This window comes from Osmerus mordax, chromosome 1 (assembly GCF_038355195.1).
Source record: "Osmerus mordax isolate fOsmMor3 chromosome 1, fOsmMor3.pri, whole genome shotgun sequence".
In the NCBI taxonomy this organism is placed as follows: domain Eukaryota; kingdom Metazoa; phylum Chordata; class Actinopteri; order Osmeriformes; family Osmeridae; genus Osmerus; species Osmerus mordax.
The window spans coordinates 12400083-12409407 of record NC_090050.1 but is presented as its reverse complement, the minus strand read 5'-3'; positions in this window follow the sequence as shown (position 1 = coordinate 12409407).

The window sequence follows — 9325 nt, the reverse complement described above, 5'->3', positions numbered from 1 at the left end:
GCTCTAAATGTTTGGTGTATTCTTGGAACAAAACTGACCACTGGCCTGCAACTAACCACTGTTGTGCTTTTTTTTCTTCCATGAAACACAATAACTTAGTTATGCAAGCTGTACATGATCCAAGAGAGGTAAATAGACAGGACGGAGTCTTGAAATCAAATTCACAAGACAGGTTTATTGTCAACCCACATGTTTAGAATGTTACATTTACATTTACATTTAGTCATTTAGCAGACGCTCTTATCCAGAGCGACTTACAGTAAGTACAGAGACATTCCCCCGAGGCAAGTAGGGTGAAGTGCCTTGCCCAAGGACACAACGTCAGTTGCATGACCGGGAATCGAACTGACAACCTTCGGATTACTAGCCCGATTCCCTCACCGCTCAGCCACCTGACTCCCTTGTTATAAAGGTGATCTTATGTTTTGCCTCCATACTTGGTACTGCATTTAATAAAGCAATACATGGATATTGTTCTAAGAATGGTCTTTGAAAAAATGATCAATAAAAGAAATCATGAAAGTCAATTGCACAATCGATACAACAAAGATGATGAAATACTCTCTGGTATTTCATATACTTCCTTTGTACAGTCAGAACTACAGTCCTGACCTTTGTCCCTTCATATCTGTATCATTTCAACTGATGCTGACGATTTACATAAAACCAGTCTCCTGGGTTACGTTACATGTTTTTGTTACGACCAGTGTGTTTTCTAGCTGAGGTTTCTCTCTGGCAGGCCTCGGTGGAGTTTGGGACCCCGGGCCCCGTGTCCCCTGTCAGGCTGGGCTCCTGCAGGGCACCACTGCCCCGCCAGGCCGCATCGCATTACACCCCAACCCACCCTCGACCGCACTACACACACCAGCACAATACCCTACTGTAATGTCATAACAAAAGGCTCTTTCCCTTTCATGCTGGTTTCTGTCTCTGCTGTGCAAGACAACTACTGCGGGACTGATTCTACCCATACGTGGAGGAACGCAATCCGTCTTATCCTCACAGACAGGATTACACTGTAAACGTCTCTGAATGTGTGTCCCCGAGTTATGGCACGAAGAGTGTGTGTCGAGTCTGTTGTGGGCGCCTGTTTGAGTCTCGTTTCCTGTGCACGAGGATCCCTGAAGGGCCTCAAAACACTGGATGGGATTCGAGACGGGATGGAAACTCTCTCCAGTCCAACTTGCACTGATCACAGCCTTGAAATCTATAAGGGACGTATAGGAGAGCAGAAAGAGAGAAGGAGGTTTGGGGGGGGGGAAAGAGACAGAGATAATATTTTAACAGACCTGTATTATTCCTGTAAGGTGGCAGAGGATGGACAGCACAGTAACAAAAGTTCACATTGAGCAAGTGAACACCCACCGCCAAAACCAACCACGAGAACAACCAAACCTAAAAAAACGACTGAAAGATAAGAGAAGGAGAGAGGGGAGGGGGGGAGGGGGGAGAGTGCAGTGTGTCAACAACCTGGCATTCATGATAAGAGACGTTCAATAAAGTTGGACCGCTCCCTCTTCCTGTAACCTTCACAATAACACCAGTCTGCTCCTGAACACTGTCCACATCAAACACTGTTCCTCGCCCACTCCCCATCTTGCTCTGTATTTTTCAGCTGTCTACAGTGTATCTTTTTCTCTCATTCTCTTTCACTTTTCTCTTTTCACTGCCATTCACTCTCTCTCTCTCTCTCTCTCTCTCTCTCTCTCACTCTCTCTCTTTCTCTCTCTCTCTCTCTCTCTTTCTTTCTCTCTCTGCCATTCGCTCTCTCTGCCATTCTCTCTCTCTCTCTTTCTCTTTCTCTCTCTCATTATTCCAGGACAGTGGCCTTGGACTTGTGCTCTTCACCTCAGTTGACCCCATGCAGGTTTGTAAGTTTGTGTCTTTCTCAGGCCCCTCCTCCCCTCCCTCTCTTCCCCTCCTCCTCCCCTCCTCGCCTGGATGTAACCACTACAGGTCCACTGACCTGTGGATACACTGACGTTCACATGGTCCAGAACTATAACAGCACACACACTCATGCAATCGCAACCGCACTCACAAACACTCACACACACCCGCCCACACATGGCTATTAGTGACCATCCTTAGAGACAAGAGAACATTAACCCATGAGAAAGAACAGGCCAACTTACAGGATATGCTGTTGTCAGGTCTGGGACTCCTCTAACCCTGACTCTCTGGGGACAAAGCTAAGTTTAGCCACTTCTATACTGAGTACTCTCCAGAGAACAAGTAACAGCAGCCTACATGCCATTCTCTTGTTTCTTTCTCTCTCTCTCTCTTTCACACACTTTCACACACACACACACACACACTCACTCACCCACTCACACAGAGGGGCTGCATAGCTGACCCATCAGGGTGAGATGGTTATGGGTTTTGACGTGGGTTCCGACCTCCTACTGATTGGGTCAGTCTGAGCTTGACTTGCTTGTTTGGCAGAGTGCTGGTCATTCATCTCCAGCCCCCTCACTGGTTCCAAGCCCTTCAACTCACATCATGTCTGGAGGGGCCTGCAGAGGAGAGGAGACTACCCTGGAGGGGGGGGGGGGGGGGGGAGAACCGGAGGGGAGGGAGAGCTCTGCAGGTGAGGTAGAAGGAGGGAGGCTCTGGAGGGGATGGAGGGATGAGGGGGGAGGAGAAGGACCTGGAGGGGAGGGAGGATGTGAGAGTAAAGGGACCTAGAAGGAGAAAGGAAGGAGGGATGGGAGGAGAGGAAGGGGAGGGGACCGTCAGGGGAACCGTCCTGCAGAACCACTGGAAGCGGGCTGGAGGAGAGACGATGGGAAGTCAGGTTAATGAGGAACATCCCCTGTTGGAGCGGGGATCAAAAAGTCATCCCTCTCCCTCACCTTCCCCCACTTCACATCTTTTCCTCTCCCCATGCCTCGTTTTGACTGAACTCACAACCCATAATTGGAAAACAAGTCTGGATTTCTGGAACTGTCTGCAAAACTTCCTGGCATTCTAGCTAATAGAAAACATAAGACTTTCTGTTGTTGTTGTTGTTGTTGTTGTTGATGTTGGATCTCGCCTCAGGCAGACAGTGTCTGTGTGAATGCAGAGGTGGGATTCCAGAACACCAAGGTGTGGAGAGGCAGGCCCAGCCACAGCAACAAGCCCTTACACACCTGCTCGCTCTTTCATGCTCAGAACAGAATGTCAGAACAAGACAAGGAGTAAACGATCAAAAACCTGTGGGTGTGTGCGTGTGAGTGTGTGTGTGAAAGTTTGGGTGAAAGTGGGGGGAGTGTGTGTTTTAATCGCTACAATAACAAAGCTGTATCCAGGGCTGCTACAGTTGAGTCAGCAGATCCAGAGAAAGACGTGTTCTCCATGACAGTCATGTGACCATCACGAGGGGTCGGGACAAACGCACAATCTAGCTACATCAGGACCGTGCTCTTGCTAAGATTTCCCGGAAAACCGTTTTGCGAGTATCATGGAACAGGGCTTTAAAGGGACAGTGCACTCTATCCTGGTTCTGTCCATTAACTAGGTTTGAAGCAGCTGTAGGGGATCCCTGTTCTCTGAGCCCTGGAGGTGGAGGGCCTGTCTCCTCCCTGTCTCCTCCCAGACAGGCCCAGTCAGACTCAGCACACACTTACCGTAGCTGGCCTCAGCGCCACTTCCAAGGCCCCTAAATCTTCCGGAACAAATGAACTAGAACAGATGATGGTGAAGTCACTTGAAATTAGTTTTTCAACAGTCAAATCTGATCCAAGTGAACATGTTTCGCTCCAGAAAGTCCAAGCACATCATCTGTGATCTCCGTTCTTTATTGTCCTGTGCTGCCCTCAATACCCCCCCCCCCCCCCGTCTCCCCCCCCCCCCCATCTCCCCTCCACACACTCCCGTGCCCCCCCCTCGTCCTGGAGATGCTGAGAGGAATCTGGGTGTCGGAGCCGCTCAGCCTTCCTGCGTGGACGGACAGATGGTGAGACTAGGAAGGACAGGAAGGGAGATCCTGACGCCCGTGCCGCATATCTGACAGACGCAAAGGGTGTAACTGTGTGTGTGAGTATGTGTGTGTGTGTGTGTGTGTGTCTGTGTGTGTGTGTCTGTGCAGGTCTGTGTGTGTGAGCTATCATCAGCAACAAGGACGTTGAGGGTGATTGATGAGTGTGAGGAGACACAGCAGCAGGAAAGGTCTGGGGGTGAGAGCGGTTAGACGGCACACAGGCTGCCAGGGAGGACAGTTAGAGACAGCAGGCAGCACCACACTGCCCTCAAAGCAGGCTGGAGGACTAGAAGTAAAAGTAGCACCAGCTAACAGTAGTCAAGAGGGTTAGCTCTAGTCCAAGAGGCTAGGTATAGTCCAAGAGGGTAGCTATTAGTCCAAGGGGGTAGCTAGTCCATGGCCTATAGATATTCCTAAAGGCTAGCTATAGTCAAGTGGGCTAGCTATAGTCAAGATGGCTAGCTACAGTAGTCCAAGAGGATAGGTATAGTCAAGAGGACTAGCTGTAGTCCAAGAGGAAAGGTATAGTCAAGAGGGCTAGCTGTAGTCCAAGAGTCAAGTCATAGTCCAAGAGTAGAGATATAGTCCAGGACCTCATAATTTGCCCAGACGTAGTTCATTCACCAGCAGCTTACATCGTGGTCTGTAAAAGTCTTTACAGAAAACCGTGAGATCTTATCAGCTACTAGAGCAGGTACAAATACCATATAAGGCTTTAATGGCAGGACAGACGTACCCAGAACAAGAATGTGTTAGGCTGAGGACGTGGGTGCTTGTGTTCTAACCCTGTACTGATATGCTAGTAGTGCAGAAGCCAGCCTTACAACCCAGCAGCAGATAAGCGGGTGAGCACAGACATCTTAGACTCTTGGTCGGTTATCTGTGGCAGCACCACGCAGGTCACATGACCAATGGTCCCATGAGTGACCACATTTACTGTTAAAGAAGCAAGCAGCAGACGATAAAGGTCCCCATGCTACTCTAGACATGAGGTCAGCTTCCTTAGTTAGCCCAACACTTAACCTCTGACCAAGCCACCGGACGCAAGTCTGAGTCACTCTGTCCTGCTGGTGGACTGACATGAACTTGAGCTTGTTTCTTCTGAACCTGAATCTCTGAATTTGAAACTCTGTCACAGTCTTTCCTGTTTGGACTTGTGTGTTTGACGTGGAGGTGTTCCCTAGCTAACGTCTCCAGATAATCAGGGCAGACATGCCAAGTGGGATAGCTTAACACCTTCCTCTGATGGGAAACGGGTCAGTCATTATTGCCATCAGATTAGATAGGAATGTGTTTACAGCAAAAGCGTGCGCGTGTGTGCATGTGTGATAGAGAGAGAGAGAGAGAGAGAGAGAGAGAGTGGTTGGAGAGTGAGACAGTTGGAGAGTACTGTGGCTGCTCTGTGCTTCAAGGAACATTTTGGGGTGCCCCTACATGGTCTAGAAGTTTCCGCAGCACAAAGTCCAGGTTCACACGGACGGCCGCACACGTCCGTGTGCTGGTGGCAGGAAAGCAGAGGGGGGGGGGGGGGGGGGGGGGGTGTCGGTCTGCTCTGCTTTGACACACCTCCCCAGTGACTGAACGACACTAAAAGCCACTGTGCCATTGGTGCATTGTCCGTGCTCAATGGGAAAGTCACCTGGCTGTTGACACATGAGCGTCATGCCAGAGCGTCGGCTCATTAGAGACAATGGACGTTTATACGGGGTGAAGGACAAAAGCCTCAGGGTTCTGGGTGTCACCTTGTTGGGCCTGTGGAGGACAATGACAGAAATTATCTTTACGACCTTTCTCTGCACGTCTGTCTGTCTGTCTTTCTGTCTGCCGGTCTAGCTATACTTGAGACCATCACTCTGCCTGATAGCAGGTCATGGCACTTGCTTTACTTTGATGCGTTTGTTGAATTACTGGGAAAACCACAGTAGAAATGTAACGAGGCGTGTTTGAAAATGTGTGTGTGTACATGTTTGCGTCAATGTTCCTGTGGGCGTGTGCAAGTTGTACAGAATGTTTTTAACAGAATGTTTGGTAAGGTTTTGGTGGCCATGTTCCCATGCTGTTACGTCAGATGCTACGATGAAGCGTTGCTCATTCAGGTCACACAGCCTCTGGGCCTACATGTACACACACCATCCCGCTCACAAGGCATCGGAAACAAAGGACGGACGTTTTGTTCATAAGTCATGTTTATGAGCTCCATAATCATCAAGACAAACTACCTCTCAACACCTCTACGTGGTGCAGATATAGAACATAAAGGAGGATGTGGGAGGATTTTCAGAGGTTGTCGCAATGTTAAATCAACGAAATATCTGTTGTGAAACTGTGGTCATACTGACGTGTGTAGGGTGGTAACATACAGAACTGTAGTCCCACACAGAGGCTCAGCTTTCCTTTGACCACATCCCTGCATGTTCACTCACGTTAGGATGGAGCCCGTTCATTACGTAACACTTCTCCAATCAGTTCGCACGTGTGCTCCCACAATGCAACGCTCTGTTTCCTCCAGTCAGCTCGTCTCAGATCTGCGGGATGTTCCGCGTAGGTCATAATGGTTATAATAATCCACGCTGTCATCGTTATCTTTTACCAACCTCATAAATGTGATGAATGATGACACGCTACAGTATCACTTAAGGGATGTTTCTTCAAAGAACCATTCCGAGTTGTCATAACTCTCCTTCATCTCTTCCTACTCTCTCTATCTCTCTCTTTCTATATCTCTATATCTCCTCTCTTTCTTTCTCACTGCTCTCTCTTTCCCTCATTCCCTCCTTCCTTCCTTCCTTCCTTCGTTCCTTCCTTTCTTCCTTTCTTACCTCTCTCTCTCTTTCTCCCCATCCCTCTCTTATCTTCTTTTGAGAAGCAGGTAAATAGATGGAAACAGATCACACATCAAGATATTGTGTCATGGAACCATGAGGGAGCATCAGATTGTGCTGTTGACAGGTAAATATCAGGGCATGTGAGATTAAACTTTCATGCTTAGATGTGTTCACATCTGATGTCTGCTTCTTGATCTGAAGGATAGTTTATACCCACACACACTTGTGCACTCTCAAACGCTCACACACGCTTTTGTAGAAATGGGTGTGTCTGTGTCGCCCTTGACCTTGGCTTTACAGGTAATGTATATCGAGGCCACTTGTCAGCCATTTGTCTTACCCTAGCCCTTTTATCTAACCTATAAAACCCTTTATAGGATCACCTGATTGTTCGTTAAAGCTAACCCAAATCCAACTGTTAGTTGGATGCAATTTAGTTGTGTGCTGTTGAAAAGATATTGCCCAGGTTACTTAACCCAGGACAAAGGCCTTTCCAACAGAGACGCTCCATGGATATTTCGTTCAATCTAGGTTTTGATCTGTGCCTGGTGAACCTCATGGTGTGTGCATGTGGACCACAATATTTACAGATCAAATTCGACTCTGAGATAGCAGTGTGTGTGATGTGTGTTGGTCTTCCTGATGATAGTAAAGCCTGCTGTGCAAAACCCCTCCCAGAGAGGGCAGTGGAGCTTGAGGGAGTCTGACCTCTGGTGACCCCCCAGCACAGCGGTCCCCTCCACCTGTCAGCATGCAGCTACAATAGGAAACCAACTGAAATAGCCGTGCAGGTTTCAGACACCCCCTCGGTCATACCAAATCTAGTGTGGGTGTGTTCAGAAAACGTTGTGACCCCGCCCACTCCTCTGTGTGTAGATGTGTGTGTGGGGGGTGGGGGGGGGGGGGGGCTGGAATGGTATGTGTGTGTGTCAGGGCTTACCCTGGCATGTGACAGCATTCTGGTCTCCATATAGATCTGCCAGTATGGACACACACTGGGGCAAGCATGGCAAACATGTCTTCTCAATGACAAACTGATCTATCTGCTCAGGGTCACCCTCTATCTCCCTCCTCCTCACTTCTACCCCTCTTTTTATGTATCTCTCTCTTTCACTCTATGCCCTTCTTTTTCTTTCTCTGAACTGGTTTGGAAACTATATTTATTGGGATGGCATGGTCATGAAGGTAGACAACCTAGTCTACTAGCAGCATTGTCAGCCCAAATGTTCCCCTTGCAGTCTAACTGCTCTAATGTTGTTCACCACACATTAATTAGCTAGCTACTGTAATCAAGATGTTATTGTGGCACTTTAACAACTGTTGTTGTTTTTCAGAAATGGAGATGTTATGGTTACACTTGTTTTGTAGGATTATTTTGTGTTCACCATGCCTGGCAGCTGATATGTGGCTATTAGTAAATACGGACTGTTGCGTGACTCTAGCCACCAAAATACTGTAGACCTTCACACTTTTGATCCATGATCTTTTGCTACCGTAGAGTTTCTATGTGCACTATATGTTTGTCCCTTTGGATAAAAGTGGCTGCTTAATGAAGAACATTTTATGGTAGAGTAGAGTGGTTCAATCCCCCTCTGGACAGCTATTGAGGAACCAGCAGTTATGAATCAGTTTCTACAATCTTTCCTCCTCCCTCACCCCCTCCCTCTCCCCCACCTTTCTCTGACCCCAGACAATCTCCTCCTCCTCCATCTCTGGGTTCACTTTCCCTTGCCTGATTAAGATGTCTCTCAATATGGAATAGGAAAAACTGGGATTAATCCACTACCTGGAAATAAAAGACAGATAACTAACCTCAAAGGAACAGCAAGCGTCTCAAGGAATCTTAGATAGCGTGTTTAATGTCAGTATCATGGATTCTTCTTTTGAGTCATCCTTCAGCCCTCGCCCCTGATTAGACGGTCTACCACTCTGTGCCTGGGTCTACCACTCTGTGCCTGGGTCTACCACTCTGTGCCTGGGTCTACCTCCCTGTGCCTGGGTCTACCACCCTGTGCCTGGGTCTACCACCCTGTGCCTGGGTCTACCACCCTGTGCCTGGGTCTACTACCCTGTGCCTGGGTCTACCACTCTGTGCCTGGGTCTACCACTCTGTGCCTGGGTCTACCACCCTGTGCCTGGGTCTACCACTCTGTGCCTGGGTCTACCACCCTGTGCCTGGGTCTACCACTCTGTGCCTGGGTCTACCACCCTGTGCCTGGGTCTACCACCCTGTGCCTGGGTCTACCACCCTGTGCCTGGGTCTACCACCCTGTGCCTGGGTCTACCACTCTGTGCCTGGGTCTACCACCCTGTGCCTGGGTCTACCACCCTGTGCCTGGGTCTACCTCCCTGTGCCTGGGTCTACCACCCTGTGCCTGGGTCTACCACCCTGTGCCTGGGTCTACCACCCTGTGCCTGGGTCTACCACTCTGTGCCTGGGTCTACCACTCTGTGCCTGGGTCTACCACTCTGTGCCTGGGTCTACCACCCTGTGCCTGGGTCTACCACTCTGTGCCTGGGTCTACTCCGATGCTTT